This window comes from Crocuta crocuta, unplaced genomic scaffold, assembly GCF_008692635.1.
Source record: "Crocuta crocuta isolate KB4526 unplaced genomic scaffold, BGI_CrCroc_1.0 scaffold266, whole genome shotgun sequence".
Taxonomy (NCBI): domain Eukaryota; kingdom Metazoa; phylum Chordata; class Mammalia; order Carnivora; family Hyaenidae; genus Crocuta; species Crocuta crocuta.
Genome location: NW_027531005.1, coordinates 2,713,114 through 2,731,028, shown reverse-complemented (window position 1 = coordinate 2,731,028; position 17,915 = coordinate 2,713,114). Strand labels below are relative to the sequence as shown.

The following is a 17,915-nucleotide window of genomic DNA, read 5'->3' as shown; positions in this document are numbered from 1 at the left end:
ATGAGCAGGGGAAGGGGAGTGGCATAGAGAGAGGGAGACACAGAATCTGAAGCGGGCTCCAGGCGCCAAGCTGTCAGTACAGAGCCAGAAGTGGGGCCCAAAGTCGTGAACTGTGAGATCATGACCTGAGCTGAAGTCAGACATTTAACTGACTGAGCCACCCAGGCAACCCTCTTCTGACCCATTCTTAAACCCTTGTCATGGTTCTGAAACATGCCCCCCACTCTGCACCTGATGCTAGTTGTTCGTTGTAATTCATTCCCTCATGATATTTTAGACTTCCTATAAACAGGAGAATGGCCCTGGAGTGGAGTGATTATAAGCACAGAGGATGGCATAAAACAGACCTGTTTTTAAATGCCAGTTCTGCCATTACCAACCTGTGACATCGCTAAGTAACTTGAAGTCCTGGAGCCTCCATGTCTTTACCTGTAAATTAAGACAAGTAAGGTTTCGTGAGAAATAAATGAGGTAGTCGTATTAATTGTATGCATTTATTGCATTTACTGTGTGTCAGATTAAAGCAAGATCTTTTCAATGTAAATAATTTAACGAACAAGCTTGTACAAGGAAAAGTCATAAAGAGATTGCTGTTTTTCTCTCTTAAGGTGTTTATCACTTTCTCTTGCTCAGACCGCCTCTTAAATTATTTACATTGAAAGGATCAAGCATTAACTTTTATGCCTGAGTTAATTACAGGTGAATTTCTTTTTTTCGTTTTACTATCTTTGTTACAGTTCTTTTAAATAATTGCCACTTGGCCATTTATTAACTTGATAACAGCACACAACCGTCTGATTCTTCCTTTGCCCCCAAATGCCACTTTTCTTGTTAATCACCAGAGCATCTCACAGTGAAAGGGAGCTTCAGCTAAAGTCAATACTTATAACTTTTTCATTAGACCTTAAAACGTTATGTTAAAAATTTATGGTAGTGCATCAGGTGGAGAAAGGGAGAGTTACGTGGAGAGCCGGCCCTCTCCTTAGGGACTTTGGGAACCTTCAGCAGGAAAAATCATCGCTGTTCTTTCCCGAAAATAACTCTCTGCTAGGGAGTTGTTTTGAAAGGCTTGTTTCTGTGACAGGGCATACCGGGGAAATTTTTACCGAGACTTTCCATTGATGTTGTCACCTAGTGTTTACTGAAGACAACTTTTCATTTCAGAACTGTAGATAACATTGGGAGTTAGAGGACGTCTCAAACCTTTTTGACAATATTGAATCAACCAAAGAGTACCTTCCCCTGTCAGAGATCGGCTGGGTTTTCTGTCCTTCCTTTGGAAAACGTTGTATATATGCTGGTACCTTGTCTTGTTATTAAGACAAGTAACAGTTATTACTTTGTTGCCTTCTAGCTATTTAAATCTTACATGTTGTTCCCCCTTAACATGATATAAACTTTTTCTACTCTATATATATAAAGACCTTTTGGGCTCTTAATCCACTTATTAGTTAGCCAACAACAATAAGAGAAGAATGACTTCCATGTATAGGTCATTTTATAAGAATCTTTAGGGTTTTCTAATCCAGCCATCCTCCAGCATATGATCTTTTCTATATAGTATTTCACTATCTTGAATTTTGTCCATTCCAACATGTAGACTTTAAAGTACTACAAAAACCTTTTGGGGAAACTCATTTCATCATTCGATGAAAATGCCCACTAGAAAGCCTTCCTCTACTGCAGAATGCTCTGTCTCCTTGCAGCCTTACCTGTCCGGCCCAGCTCTCGCCTTTGTGTTTGTTTTTAAGGGAAGTAGTCTAATCCCTCTTCCACAAAACTGTCCTTGGAGTATGTCAATGACAGGAACATGGTCGTGTTGTATAAACCCTATAGATTTTCAATGATGTTGGTTGTGGATGAATTTTCTCCCTTTGTTTTTCTTTAGAAGTAGTTTCAGGAAGAGTTACAGACAACAAATACCAAACAAAACAAACAAACAAACAAAAACCCCTCATTTGGTAAGTACAAACATGGGCAGGCTGTAAGGAGAAATGGGGGAGTGATCGACAGAAGACTTGGTTAATCTCTGTTGAGTAAATATATACTTGTGCTACTAAAAAAATCTTATTTTTTGGTTTATTTATTTATCTTGATTGAGAGAGAGAGAGAAATCCAAGTAGGCTCCATGCTCAGCGCCAAGCCCAACCTGGGGCTCAGTGTCACAAACTGTGAGATCATGACCTGAGCTGAAATCGAGAGTCAGATGCTCAACCTTCTGAGCTACCCAGGCACCTCACAAATAATCTTATTTTTGAGAAGACAGTGATTGCACTATGACTGTATTATAGTTCTGAACCATTACTACTTGCTTATTCATCACTAATTAATGGATTTGGACTCATGTTGGCCTACAATGCAAATCTTGCAAACTGCCATTTGAAGGAGTGGGGGACAGGAGAAATGCATAAAAGATCCTGCCAGGTCAATACTTAGTAGAAAGAGGCAGTATGGTCCATTCAGTAGGGAGTAAGGGAAAGGACTCCCTGAGCTTCCTTTTGAAATGACAGCCAGCATGACTAGAAGGAGTTACCTACAGGAGATTTTCCTGGGTCTTTGGGGCCTAGTAAGATTTTTCTCAAGCTTTCCTGACATTATTTTATTTTTCGTGATACATTTTTAAATATAACCATACATCTAATAAGTCTTTCTCTAAGCTTCATAGTCATATTCTCATGCTTTTTTTTTTGAAGAATTGAAGTAATTAATATCAACTTTCAGGATTCTCCTTTTCAAAATATTTCTATGACTTCAAGAGATGGACTCTCCCCTTACTGCAGAAGACGAAGAAAACTTCCTTTTCTAGGTCTAAAATAATTTAGTCTCATGGTCAAAATAGCAAGACTAATTAAATTTTAATCTGGAAACCTCCCAGAGCAGGATCCAAAGTAACTGACCTCTAGAAGTTAAATATTATAGCATTCAGAGGAATAATTATTGGCAACTATGATTGCTTTTCTTAGATTTAGGTGAAATTCTTAGATTTAGGTGAAAGGAATAAATGATGCAGGCTTTGCCCAAATAATAGCCTGACTTTGATTTTCTATTATTCTAATACTGCTACCATTTCTAACACAGCAAGGAAGGCTTTAGAAAGAAAAAAAGGAAAAAGAAATCACTCTATGGATCTCAAAGGCAGCTGAGGTAGCTTTGTAGTGACCTTTCTGGCCTACAGAGGACAACTGAGATGACTGGAAACAAGGCAGTAGTTACTGGTGACGATAATGGAAATCTTGTTAAATGGGTTTGAAATTATATCCTCTACCAGGACACCTGGACAAGGGCCTTACAGGGCAAATCCTAGAGGTTAGTCCGGAGGACCCACAAGTACAGAGTCTTAGAATTAACTGCCCATGATGAACTTTTACTGAAATGTTCTAAATTCCCATTATTCCTCTCAAACAGATGATAGATGGGTAAAATATTATTAATGGCGCTGCCGTATCTGCTGAGCATGGCTCTGGGAAAAAAATAGCTTTTTGATATAATCAAGTCAACTTGTTCAACTACCAACTATTTCAGATTTGGCAGATCCCAAGTTTTCTGGATGCTTGTTTGGATGTGTTTATAAAGTCATTTGTCTTCCTTCTCTCCCCACTCTTCCCTCCCTCCCTTCCTTCTGTTCTTTGTTAAATTCTGAACATACAGCAAAGAGTAAGACGTGTCGTTCTGTTCATGGAGCTTAGGATCCAAAGCATTTTGGGAAAAGTGTCCAAAAATACCAATATTGAATATTAAACAATTTAGAATTATGAGCTTTATTTTTTCTGCTGTTTTGTATGGATTAACTCGCATTAATAGACGCTATTATGGTGAGCTTTAGTCATTTCATGTTTAATTCTATAAAAGACCATAAGCTTTTAGTAAGATTAAATATTCTACTCTTCCCTCTTAGATTTCATTTGACTCTACAAAACTCACTTGATAATCATTACACAGTGAATCTAGTTGTTCAAATGGAAAATGGGATTTAGTTTTTTTTCTTTTCACTTCAGATTTTACTTAAAATATGGGTCACATTTAAATAGAACAGCCGTGTATTTAACACAGATGATCAAAAACAGTAGATTTTACCCTGTGGTAATTTATCTTTCTTACAGCAGAATTTTGGAAGCTTTAGTGTGAATTGAAAAAAGGTCTCTTGCTTTCCATTACTGTGATAAAATATCCCTAACGCTAACTTTGCCATTTTAACCATTTTTACGTGTACAGTTCCAGGATATTAAGTCTCTTCATACTGTTGGGCAGCCATCACCATCTCCAGAAGTTTTTCCTCTTCCCAAACTGACATCCTACCCATTACACAATGGCACCTTCTTTTCCTTTGTAGTGCTTCGGTGTGGGACATAAATAAAAGAATGCCCTTTGTCCTTGGACTCTTGGTAAAGTAATAGGTGCTAACTGAAGACACTCCTTTTAACGCTGGAATGGGGGGAAAAATCATGCTAACTTCAAGGACTACTTAATTTGCAAAACAGCAGAAAGAGAGAGGATAAAGAGACAGATAGTAATTAGTGCAGCCAAATGAAACCCCTCACCGGCAGAGCGGACCAGCATGGGATCTGCCACGAAGAGATCTCGCTTTGATTCCTGGCCCCAACATTTAATCTGGGTAGTTGCTTCTGTGCAAGTTACTTAACTATTCTGAGCCTCAGTTGCCTTAGCTCTAGAATGGGTGTAAAAACAGCTTGCTTCACAAGGAGTTGATTATGTCAAAGTATTCTGAAAATCAGGACTCTTATTTCAAAAGTTAATTTATCATTAAGCCACGTACCTGGGTGTTTTCCTCGTTCTGCCTTTCCTTGCCAAATGTAAACATCCTACACTGAGGTTTTGTTACTATGTTTGCCAAATCTGTCATTCTTTAATTATTATCGGCCCTAAACTTTAATTTGTTTTTAAAGTTTTATTTAAGTAAGCTCTGCACTCCACGTGTGGTTCACACTCGCAACCCCAAGATCAAGAGTCACGTGTTCTTCCAACTGAGCCAGCCAGATGCCCCTAAACTTTAATTTTTATGTCTGTGACATTGTCCCTTTCAGTGTTTGGAACCCACCACCTCTCCGTAGATGCATTGGGAGTCTTCCGTTGAGACTGTCCTTCACTTCTAATTCTTCAAGCTGCAGTGCAGATGACAGAGACCTAACCTATTGTTATTTAGGTCAGCAGGGAGGAGTATTGCTTACTTAACCTCTCTTCCAAACACGTGCTGCAGACGCAACTTAAAATGCAGATTTTAACTTAATTTTTAGTGACGTCCCAAGAAGATAATCCCCTAAGAGAATAATTCCCCCCCCGCCCCCCCCGTCACTAAATAGTTGGTGTTGTTTTTCAAAATGTGGCTCGTGACAGACTACGATATTTAAATAAAATTCTGAGACTCAAAAAGTGCCGAAGTTAACAACTTTTTAAGAGGGCTATTTTACCAACTCTGTAATTGACATTCTGTCACTGCTCAGACTTTCTTTCATTTCTGCCCGACTCAATATATGGATTTTTATACAAACCATTTACCAGGCACTAGACAGTAGCGCCTTTGGCAACTCAAACTTGTACAGGTAGGCTGTTTGTTATCCGCAGGAGAGCTTCCCTGTAGCCCTGGGACAGCTCCCCTTAGCAGCCCAGGGTGAGAGTTGGTGACACTTAAAAACTCAAAACTATTGATGGGAACATCCCAGGTACTAGAAAGAATTTACAATTAAACCTTTTCGGCCTGTGCAGTCATTATCACATTAAGCAGGGAGATGGTGATGGGTCATAAATTGGTTTTCCATTTTTTTTAATAGGACTTGGCAAAATGTAAATGGAATCTTTGAGGTTCACTTATCTCCTGATAATTCCTTTTTCTTGCAACATGAGTATGAGACTGAAACTTTAGATGATCTCTGATTGTTTCTGTTTATCCTATTTATTGGAAAAATTCTCTTTAGAGTTTATTTTTCTAGTTTCTGTAGGTTTGCCAGAAATCCAGGAATTCCTCCACATTTTAATTGTTCTGTATTGTTTTCCTGCAACTTTTGGAAATTTTAGGGACTTTAAAACTGCGACTCACAGTTGATGGTCAGTATTTCTTGAGGCTTAAAGAATTTTCATGTTAATCAACTGTTTTAAAGCCATTCCTAACTTAGAACGTCAATTAGAACTCACCTTTCTTCAAGACACGTAGTGTTGATGTGAGGTGAAACTTTGGCTGGGGCAGTCTTAATCACTTTCTTCTGAATCCCTTCGGAAGGAAGGTCTGGGTCACAAAAGCCCCAGACTGTGTGGATCCTTGTTACTTGACTTCTGATCTTGAGCCATATTGTTTATAAACCTCTACCAGACTCGGGGCGCCTGGGTGGAACAGCTGGTTATGCTTCTCAGCTGAGGTCATGATCTCACAGTTTGTGAGTTCAAGCCCGCATTGGGCTCTGCACTGTTGGCACGGAGCCGGCTTACGATTCTGTCTTTCCTTCTCTCTCCCCCTCCCCCACTTGTGCATGTGCATATGCTCGTGCTCTGTCTCTCTCTTTCTCCCTCAAAATAAATAAATAAACTTAAAAAAAAAAGAAAACAACCTCTACCAGATGATTTACAAATCTATCTTGAGTCCTCTTCACTACTCTAGTTCTCTTCCTGGTCTGTTCTCCTAAGAAGTCTGATTAGTTATGTAAGATGATGGTTTACTGCCCCCGGGTAAAGGGGATCCTCTTTTGAGATGTTGTCACCTTTCTCCATTTCTTGAAACCCCGAATCTTCATTTATTTACTTGCCTATTGAGAGCATCTAAAGACGGATTCCTTTAGCATGCCCCTGGCAACACTCTACCTCAAAAATTCTCCTTTCTTCCTATATTCCTTCTCCTAAGGTGTACATCTCCGTTGACCATCTCAAGCTCCGCTCCTCATTTGTGCTTTTGATGGTATTCCTCTCCCAGATTTTCCAGGATATTGTTGCATTATTCCCTATCTACCCTGTAACCCTCGCTTCATTTCCAGAAGTTACTTTCTTTCCATCTCCTCATATCTTTCTATCCTCAGGACACCTCCTAACCGGACATCTTCTCAAGATACTGACCACTCTTTCATACCAAGTTTATCCCAAGAGGAGACTGTGTTCCTTTTCTCCACCACTCGCTAACTTTGATCTTCTTTTTCCTTCTTCCTCTTCCTCTTTGTTGACATTGTTGCTTCCACCCTTCTGTCTAGAAGAGTGGTTTTCAACCCTGGCTGCACTTGAATCATCGGGGCAGCTTTTAAAAATTATATATGCCTGTCCACCACCTGGGCAAATTCTTATTTAATTGGTCAGTTATAAGTGTCTCCACTGATAATTTTAAAAATCTGCCCGGAAGACTCCCGTGCGTTACCAGGGTTTAGAACCCACTAGTCCTACTGATGATTGTAACAACCTCCTAACTGTTCAGTCCAATGGGTTTTCTCCCCAGTAGGTATCCTTCTTGCCTTACTGGTTTTTCAAAGTAGGTGAAAACCTTTCCTGAAGCTCATAAATTCATGGTTGGACCATTTGCACTGTATTTGTCTCATATCTTTCTGACTGCTCATTTTCTCTATCCCGTATGGCCTCCTTTCCCTCCTTCCTATTCCTAAAATGTTGCTTCTGCCTGAATTATTAACTTACGAAGGTCTTGTAGCCGATATAATTTACATCAGTGATCCTGTTTCCTGTATTTATGTAACATCACCCCATACTCTGTACCAAAACCCAGATTCCTCATGACTTCTAGACATCTTTACCTCCATATACCATTGGTACTCACGTCCGAAGAACTTATTATCTTGCTTTAAGGTTTTTTTTTTCTTTTTCTAGCTTCTCTTTTTTCAGCCACCTATGCCATAAGCACCGTATTTGTCTTCAATTTTATCTTCCTCTTTATCACTACCAGTTATTATTTAAATCCTATAGATTCCATTTTAGGAATTGCTCCTTAGTTTGCTATTCTAATATTTTCGCAGTCATTAGTCTTGTTCCGGCTGCATCTGAACAGTTACAGTGGCTCACTTGCTGGTCTTTACCGTGTCCTATACAGCGCTGTTTCATTAATTTTCAGTCACAGTTCCATTATTTTCACTACTCCTTAAAACCTTCTATGGCTCCTTATTGACTATAATTGAATACAATTATGAAAGTCTAGGCACTTGATAATAGGTCTCTGGCAGCGTTTTTAATCCATTGCCATTACTCTTTCATGAGAACCTATGCTTCTGCTAAACTGGGCTCTTAGCTATTGCCTCACCTCTAAACTTTTTTTTCCCTGACATTCCTTGTCTTGTATAAATGTCCTACCTTAGGAAGCTTCTTATTTTTTTCTGAATCCCTTAGGAAGATAGGTTTTTGCCAGAAAAGTTCTAGGCTCTGTGGATCTTTCTCTTGTTACCTGACTTCCAAAGTTGACGTGGAATTAAGTAGCTTAAGGTTTCTAGTTGCCTGGATATCACTTAACAAGAGTATGTTCGTACATTAGAAGTCTGCTTGTGGCTGATTGTGAGCCCCGGGACATCCCAGGACATCCCAGGACGTGTCTAGCAAATTGCCCTTCAGCATGCCTCAACTATATGAGGTAAAGATGAGGTTTTTCACTCTCTCATTAGAGACAACTCCCTAGTTCCCTGTGGGCTAGAGTCTGTCTTCCCCGCCTGGACCTTTTCGTGAAATATACCATTTAGCTTTGGGGTTCAGTGCCAAAATAAATATCCAAGAAAGTTGGACCGGTATGCTTTCAGATTCTTTTAACTTTGCATGCTTTCTGGTGCCCCTCAATTATTAAACCCAAATTGTCTCCTGCTGTCCTGAAAGAAATGAGATTTCTCAGCAGTAGCAAACAACAATGTCAATCTATTTGAGACTGTTAATGACTCATTCATAATGCTGGCAGACACATGGAGGCTGGAAAAATTAAATGTACAGCATCATTACCTTTGTGGTTAGCATTGCTGGGAAGCACTATAGTGCTTAGTGCAACATTTTAAAAGACAAGAAGAATTCTTTTAGCAGAATGAGTTTTATACTTGAAGGTGTGGATAATGGAATGACAAACTGATCCCTTCTTGCTATTTGAGCTTCCTGCCACAAAGCCTTCTTTAGAGATTAATTAACGGACTCTGCATGTCTACAAAACCCAAGCTGTTCCAGTTATCATGACCTGTTTGCATAGATAATTTTGGAAATGTATTTTTGGTATTTTGAGAACATTATTTTCAAGGAACAGGACTTAAATTCTTTTTTTTTTTTAATTAAAAAGTTATTTTTTTTTTTTTTTTTGAAGTATAAATGACATAATATCCTGTTGGTTTCGGGTGCACATCACAGGGTGTGCTATAAAGCCTTTTTGCAGGTAGAAATTATTAGAACTCGTCTCAACTATTCGCTTCTTCCGATTTGAAGATGATGTTACTGACACGTCCAGGGATGCTGCATATGGGCTCCCGCAGCAGCCAGCATGTCTGTAAGCTCCCTTCCAAGTCCAAGTTGTGCTGTTACTTCCACTCCTTTTCAGTCCTCCCCATGTAAGTGACGTGAAGATGCTCCAGTTTTCCTTTATATATGTAGAACTTTTTTTTAATGTTTATTTTGTTTATTTTGAAAGAGAGACAGCACATGTGCAGGGGAGGAGCACAGAGAAAGGATCCCAAGCAGGCTCCACCCTGACAGCACGGAGCCCCATGCAGGGCTCGAACTCACCAACGGTGAGATCATGACCTGAGCCGAAATCAAGAATCAGATGCTTAACCGACTGACCCACCCAGGCACCCCTGTATATATAGAACTTTTCATAAAATACATAGCTTATTTTGAAAGTTCATAGCTGTGGAAGAGAATGAAACTAACTGACCCAACCGGAGACTGCAAAAAAAGTTGAGACTGAGATCCAAAATTGCAATCTAACCTGTAAAGTGAAATATAAATGCAAATTATATGTGGTGGCCTGAAACTTTCTATTCCTCCCTCTGCTGCTTTTTAAGAGTACCCACCGTAGCGCAGGACTATGCTTTTCTAAGAGGGCAACAAAAAGACATTTTGTGAAAGGACCACATCGAACTTCATGACATCGATCTACCTTCTCTTTTTTGCAATGAACGTGTACTTTTAACTTATCAAAACTCTTTTGAAATCTTTGTTATTTTTAACCTGCATTGCTTCCTTGAATAACAGCAAGTTCTGTTCATCCACCCACTGTGTATAATATTTTCTTGGAATTGTTCCGAAATGACTCATCGCTTCAGGATAGACCTCTTTGTGACATGTTAAGCTGTTTGCTGAATGGGTCTGCGTATCATTTCTGTAAACACTCTTTAAGTGAAAATTTCTGAGTTTGTAGCTATTTTCAGCTTTGTGTTGCCAGATTAAGAAGCCAATTGACTATTAAAATGAATAGGGTTGTATTGAGTACCTGCTGTCCGTAAAGCATTGTGTACAGTTGAGACAATACTAGGAGGCAGAACATATGGTATATGCCATTAAGAGGCTTACACCAGAAGGCGCTTAAATACCAAAAACCACTGATTCACAAAAGCCACGACTGTATGCATCTGACTCTGAAGTATCTGGAAGTGGTCATGAAGAAGTTATGGACCTGTCCTCAGGAAGCTTACGCTCTGATCGGTGAAAACTGCTTATACCTAGCTGATTAGGTTAGGTTAGGGAATCTGAGATAAGGCAGAGAGGCATTGTAGGTTGAATAATTGAATTTTATAAGAAGTATTTCTGTTTCTAAACATTTTGTCTAAATTTTGTATAATGTAGCATGAAAGTAGGAATCTAAAAGTTGGCAGAATGCCTTGTTCTGTCACTTTCCTGTTAGGTGATATTAAAAAAGTTTTTTATCTCTTAGTTTCCTCATTAGTACAAGGGAGGTAATCACAGTCTTCCCCTGTATGTGTTTGAGGTAAAATGTTGCATCTAAAACTCATAAACTTTCATTGCAGAATCATACATATGAATATTTGCCATAATAATAATTAATATTCTTTAGAAGACTCATTATTAACCCTTTTGCCCAGTAGATGCAGCAATTACCCTCCCCTTATATAGAGATCTATATATTTAACATCGTCTTCATTATTTTCATTTTATAATTTTCTCTAATGCATATGTTTTGAAAAGTCAAAATTTCGGGGCGCCTGGGTGGCTTAGTCGGTTAAGCGTCCGACTTTTGCTTAGGTCATGATCTCGCGGTTCGTGGGTTCGAGCCCCGCGTGGGGCTCTGTGCTGACTGCCAGCTCAGAGCCTGGAGCCTATTTCAAAATCTGTATCTCCCTGTCTCTCTGACCCTCCCCTGCTCACGCTGTCTCTCTCTCTCTCCTAGAAATAAATAAAAATATAAAAAAAAAAAAAAAATGAAAAGTCAAAATTTCAAATATATCAATGGCAAAGTTTTCTAGAATGATTGGAGAATAAGTTTGGAAGATTTTGGAATAATTTCGGGGATAATTGAGGTGTAGCTTTTAATGCTAAAACTTAGTTTTGAAACTCTCTTAAATGTGTAGGAAGCTTTCTTGGCTTTTTAAGCCTTAACTATCCATCTCTCGATGATTCACACATCTGTCAATTATTGGGTTGTAGGAAGTTAAAGCTTACTTTTAGTCATTTCTCTTGAAAATAAAGATTTTTATAGGCAGTAGGCCATGGAATGATATTCCAACAAATTAATTATGGCATTAAAAACTGGTCTTCAGTTAGAAAAGCAGAAACACGTGCAGGCTTGTGGGTGTATAATATACAAACACATGTAAGGAGAAATTTGTTGCGAGGATTTGGCCTTCCGCAGTCACGCGCTCTGGTTAAGCCGTTTCCTCACAGCTCGTGCTAAGACTGGAAGACTGCGGGGCAGACAGGAAGCAGGAGGGAAGGACAGCAAGCGAGGGAGAGTAAGGACAAGCTAGAGCCCATGAGAATGGGCTGGAATTAGTGTCATTCCTCACTGTCTCCATCCCCGCTGATATGAGTGTCCTACGGGAGGAGTTGGCCTTCACATCACTGTACTAAAAACATACCTGGCACAGGCGTGGAAGAGGCTGCGGGAGGGTCAGGGGAAGGTGGAGCAGCTCCTGGACAAGGAGTTGAACCAGCAACAACATTAAGACCCCAACCTATTGAATCTGTAGAGCACAGTCGTTACTGGGACACTTCCATCCTTCAAATCTCAAGCAAGAATGTCTTGTATAGCCCACCCTTACTGGAAACACACAGGGGAGAGAATTCAAGGAAACATAGATTAATTTAGTCAAGTGTATGCATTACAAAGCTATTACCGTAAAAACAAATTACTTTATAACTTTTTAAAAAAATTGGTTAACATTTTTTTTTTAAATGTTTTTATTTATTTCTAGGAGAGAGAGAGACAGCGTGAGCAGGGGAGGGTCAAAGAGAGAGGGAGATACAGACTCTGAAATAGGCTCCAGGCTCTGAGCTGGCAGTCAGCACAGAGCCCCACGCGGGGCTCGAACCCACGAACCGCGAGATCATGACCTAAGCGAAAGTCGGACGCTTAACCGACTAAGCCACCCAGGCGCCCCAACATTTATTTTTGAGAGAGAGAGAGAGACAGAATGTGAGCAGGGGAAGGGCAGAGAGAGGGAGACACAGAATCCGAAGCAGGCTGTAGGCTCCAAGCTGTCAGCTCAGAGCCGGACATGGGGCTCGAATCCACAGACTATGGGATCATGACCTGAGCCAAAGTTGGACACTCAACCAACTGAGCCACCCAGGCCCCCTGTATAGCTTCTCTATCATCTTATTTTTTATTATTATTTAAAAATTGTAGTTACTTAACATACAGTTATTGGGTTCAGGAATAGAATTCAGTCATTCATCACTTACGTACAACACCCAGTGCTCGTTACAAGTACCCTCCTTAATATCCATCAGCCATTTAGCCCATCGTCCACTTCTTTATCCTATTATTCTACAAGTCAGAGTTTTTCCCAATCTTTTCATAATAGCATGACAAAATTCCAGGTATAGCCATTTTATATAATTGCATCCTTAATATTACCGGAGAGCTGAGAGTCCTATATAATGACTCGATGTATTTGAGGGTATGGGATTCTAATGTACCGAAACTGAGAGTAAGTAAATGAGGATATTAGGGGAAATTTCTTTGAAAAGTTTCATCATCAATTTATGAGATCATTTATATAATAATATTTCGTATTATAATGTGATTTGATTCAGTGAATTAACTTTGGCAGGCAGAGAGACACTATAAGCATATTAATAAGCAGTCACCCTTGCTCCCCTCACATAACTATATGAAATGAAATTCCACTGAGTGTACAATGAAAGTGTGAACTTGGCAGGAGGAATTGATATGCCTTAGCTTGTGCCCTGAAAGCAACAAGTAGACATATGACTCTCTGAAAACCCAGGACTATGAAATTAACAATTACCCACACATGTATATGTTAAAGCCTGGATGGGTATTTGCATGTTCATTAATAGGAAGCTCTATCCGTGGTCACCTGCTGGAATAGTGGTTAACATGCGTCACAAACATAGTTGCTTTACCAGCATAGTGATAACTGCTCAAGAGAGTCTGTGTCAAAAACAACCAAAAAAAAAAAAAAAGTTCTCTGGCAACATTCCAACTATAGGGACATTTCATGGCTTATTGGTTGTCTTTCTTAAGATAGGCGCTAGCCTTCTTGCCCATAATGACCGTATAAAACGTTTCAGAAACACGCATCTCAGCAAATTGCTTTTCTTCGAGACAATTATTTGCCCTTTTGATGAACACTACTTGGAGAGGGCGGTCCTTTGTGAGAACAGAAGTGTCCTTCCTCACTCCCCTTGCGTCACAATAATGGTCTCTGGCATTGTCTGCAGAGGTCCTTACAGGTCACTTCGTGTGATCTTCCAGGAATGATGGTCCTGTTGGATCACAGGTGCGGGTTACCACGGCATGACCCCCTCTGAGCTGAGTAGGCAAGTATTAGCATCCTCGTGTTAGAACTGGGGGAAGTAAGCCACTGAGAGTGAGTGAGGAGCAACTTGCCTAACCTGTTGCTTGCCTCCCGCCCCATGCCCACACCCCACCTTCCTAGCTGTCAAATGCTAATTTGGGGGGGTGGTATACTCTCCGCAAGATGGATGATATGCTCAGGGAAGGGTCCTTTCTCCTACCCTCAGGGTGCAACATGATTTGTCTAGACCAATCACGCTAATGCTGTTTCTTTTGCCAGGGATGGCCTTGGCTGTGGAGAAATAATACAGTTCTGGTCAGCGAGTCGGGAGAGAGTCTACTGAGGCATTTAGGGAAAAGTTTTCTCTGACCAAAAGCTAATATGAATAAATAGGCCTGTTATTTCCGTGAACAATGTCAGAGGTACATGAGTTACCTGGAACCGTGGCAGCCATTTTGCAAACAAAAAGGAACAAGCATCTGATGGTAACAGAAGAGAAAGATGAAAAGACTTGAGTCCTGGATGATGTAGAGCAGCCGAATTAACCACTTCTGAAACTGCCTTGCCTTTGGGAGTCTGGTCATGAATTCTAATGTCTGTCCTTATTGTTCAGTCTACTTGTGAATCTGGTAGTTTGGCACTTTGAGAACGTCCGAGGTAGTGTGCCTCTGTGACTCTATTTCCCTTGCAGCAGAATTTAGGTGATCAGTGAGGTTCTTCCTATGAGATGCATTCATGTGATATTTGTAAGGACGGACTGTGGGGAAGGCTGATTTTTGTTTTATTTTTGGGGTTTTTTTGTTTTTGGTTTTTTTTGTTTTGTTTTGTTTTTCACTTTGGTGTTTTCTGAGAGCGGGTATGGAGATGTTGATATTTTCGCAACAATATTAAAAGTCACTGACTAGTTTCAGGGTTATGGAGAGATAATTGTAGCCTAACCCCTCACTTTTCTGGCGAGTGACAAGTGTAATAGCTCCTCTGGTGGGTCGGTTCCATAAGTGTTATTTTGGAATAATTCCTGGAAACCCAGCTTCGACCCAGCTCTACCACCTCTCTCTGTGATACTCTAAGCGCCAATTTTTTTTTTACATTAAATCTCTTTCTGCTTAAAATAACTAGAGTGGTTACTGTTTCTTACATGAAAGTGTTTATGACTGTTAGTCAGCTTCCTATTATTTGTAGCTTAAATAATGCTGGTTGAAACAATCACATACATAGTAAATAGTGGAGCTAGTATTTCAATCCAGGTCACGTGACAACAGATCCATAGCTCTTTCCGTTGTACCACATCTAGGATGTCAATAAGAGCTATAGTTCAGTTTCTGGAAGATTACTCTATTTTTTTTTTCTTTTTTGTCTCCTTTTCCCTTTGTCTCCTGTAGTCGCCTCCCAGCAGGTGCCTCTATCTCTCTTCCCACCCTTGTCTTTTTAAACACAATTTACGTACTTTTATGGTTATGTCCTATTGTATAGATTATAGTATGACTTTGTTTCTCAGTACCTTCCAATGAATTGTTTGCCATTTGCTGTTCTGGATTGATGATGTATTTATGTCTGTTACTAGCTGATACAGTAATGCCCTCAGGGACTGACGACGGTTTTGTTTTTTGTTTTTGTTTTTTTTAAACAGAAATCCATTTGCCCTTTCACTCAACGGTCCCTCAAAGTCTGTAGACTTGTCACTTTATGGTTGTCATTTGTTGCCTTTGTTGTCATTATAATACACTTTATGGGTTCTAAACTGTCTCTGCTACTTCTGCTTCTGCAGCTTGGTGCACCAATTCTGCTGTATACCAGCCATTCTTTAACGTCTTTAGCGATTTTTTGCATTCATTTTCCCCCTTTGTATCCATTGGCTTCCTTCTCCTATCCGCTGTACTCCGTGCTTCTTGCACTTTGCCCTACCAACTTGGTGTTTATGGCTATTGTCAGCCTTTAAGAATGCTTCTTTCTTTCTGGAATATGTAATAGAATTTGTAACCAGGGTTTAGTCTTTGAGACTTCCTCCTTCCAGATATTTGCGATTGCTTTTAGCACTGGTAACCGCTCCTGCTTGATTTGCTCTTAGAGTTGCTTCCAGAGATAAGATAGAACAATGCAACATGACATCCAGGTTTGCCAAGGTTGTTTTTGTTTTTTTGTGGGGTTTTTTTTTTTTTTGGCTCCTACACAACTGATTGGCTCAGACAAAACTTGTGTCTGCTTATAATGAAGCACACCTTGATAGCAATTTAAGACTCTCAACCTACCACGTATTTCTATTCTAGAAAATGTCGGTATATGAGAAATTGAAAAGTTGAAAGTCCTTTAAGAAATAATGATTTTTTAAAATGGGTTTCGTATTTTACCACAAGAACACTTCACATTTCTCCCTGACAAAGGAATCAGGAACTGTTCAAAGCCTTTGTGAATGATACATTAATATTCAGGGCCGCTCACCCAATATTGCCTTGTTATTTTCAAGTTGAAAACTTTAAATACAGCAGCATTTAAAAAGCAACACATGTAGCTCGAAAGGATGTCACCTTCATTCCTGGGTTGCTCATCCCCCCTGGAGTTGCTGGCCTGCAAGTTCTAAGGGAGTGTGTTCCAGAAAGGGGGAAACACACGATTTTAACATCAAAGGAGAAACAAAGGGGAAAGGGGCTGTTTTTCTTTTTCCGCGCTGCCCCCTGGTGGCAAAGGCACAGCAGACAGCAAAGGCCTTCAGCAAAGACTCGTGCTGCGTGACGCTGCCGGTGACTGGTAAGAGGGTCTCCAACCAGTCGGTGCCGTCCGTGTGCGCTTCTGAAAGGGAAGAGCACGGTGTCGGGCCTGCTAATTGCATTTCGCTTCCCGGCCGCATCTGTCCCTATCACAGCAGCGCCAGGCTCTACCAGCCCCGTCAATACTTGTATATTAACAAGAGACAATCGATGGAAAAATGAAAAAGGAAAGTCAAGGCAATTAGGCTAAAGCTACTGCTTATGAGTTTTCAATAATTACTTTCGCTTCCTCTTGTTTTCCCATCTCCAGAAAAAATAGGGCCTGATTGAAGGACCGGGTCGTGTTTGACTGAGGACATGTCAAAATTATACAAAGCCAGGCAGGAAATAAAATTAAGCTGTATTTGTTTTAGAGCAGTCGGAGGGGCTTCGCACCCCGGCACGGGAAGAATAGGCGTTGATTTCAGCGTGCCCATTAGCAGCTGTGGCATTGTTGGTACCTGTTTTCATGTCATCAGTTTTTGCACCACCGGCAGAAGCCCACTCAAAAGCACTGTGACATGTCATGTATCAAAGCTCCAGAGGAGGACAGCGAATGCATTTTCTCCCAGAAGCAGGATCTTTGTGGAAATTAGATGTCATCCTTTAAAAAACCGTGAAATAACTCAAAATCTCATGGCTGCCTGCGTGGACCACACTTTGGACATTGTTCTTTGTGGTCCTGATTGGCAGGGATTACCGTCTATTTATTGGGCTTCCAGAGGTGGACTAGGCTCAGGTTCGGTTTCGAGCCCCTTTGACATTTTTTGTGCCCCCGGTGCTGGAAGCCCTGTCAGAGCCACCCTGTATCTGCCTGTTGCAAATGAGGTTGCTGTGTCTGTCTCTTAGGGGAAGGGGGAAAAAAAACCAGAGGAATCCCTAGTTTGGGAGAGATAAATCTAGGGAGGAGAGTGAGAGAGATATTTCATGTTTTATGTCCATTTACAGTCTTCATTTGTGCTTTTTCTGTCAGCTCAAAGCACTTTATAAACTTTACAACCAAATTATGTACCAACATCATTTCATTCACTGCTGATATGTAGCTGTAAAACATCTGCCAGGTACATATTTCCTAGAGACCCCAAAAAAAAAAGTAGAAGAAAATTAGATCTTGTTAAACATACACAGAAAATTTAGATATGCAAGAATATAATATGAAGCTATTTATTGAACATCTTCTACGTATAAAGCATCATAGAGGATTATCTGGATACAGGAAATAATAAACTCTCTGCCTTGAAATAATAAACTCTCTGCCTCCCCTCCAAGT

General features: G+C 40.2%; 1 protein-coding gene and 1 pseudogene across 1 annotated transcript in view; one reads left to right on the top strand and one right to left on the bottom strand.

Moving 5' to 3' along the window:
- Positions 1 to 17,915, top strand: part of EXOC4 (exocyst complex component 4) — a 752,773-nt gene that overhangs the window by 435,828 nt on the left and 299,030 nt on the right. The gene's annotated exons all lie outside the window — the stretch shown is intronic.
- The window catches only part of LOC144237040 (uncharacterized), a 76,810-nt pseudogene that overhangs the window by 28,268 nt on the left and 30,627 nt on the right, over positions 1 to 17,915 (bottom strand).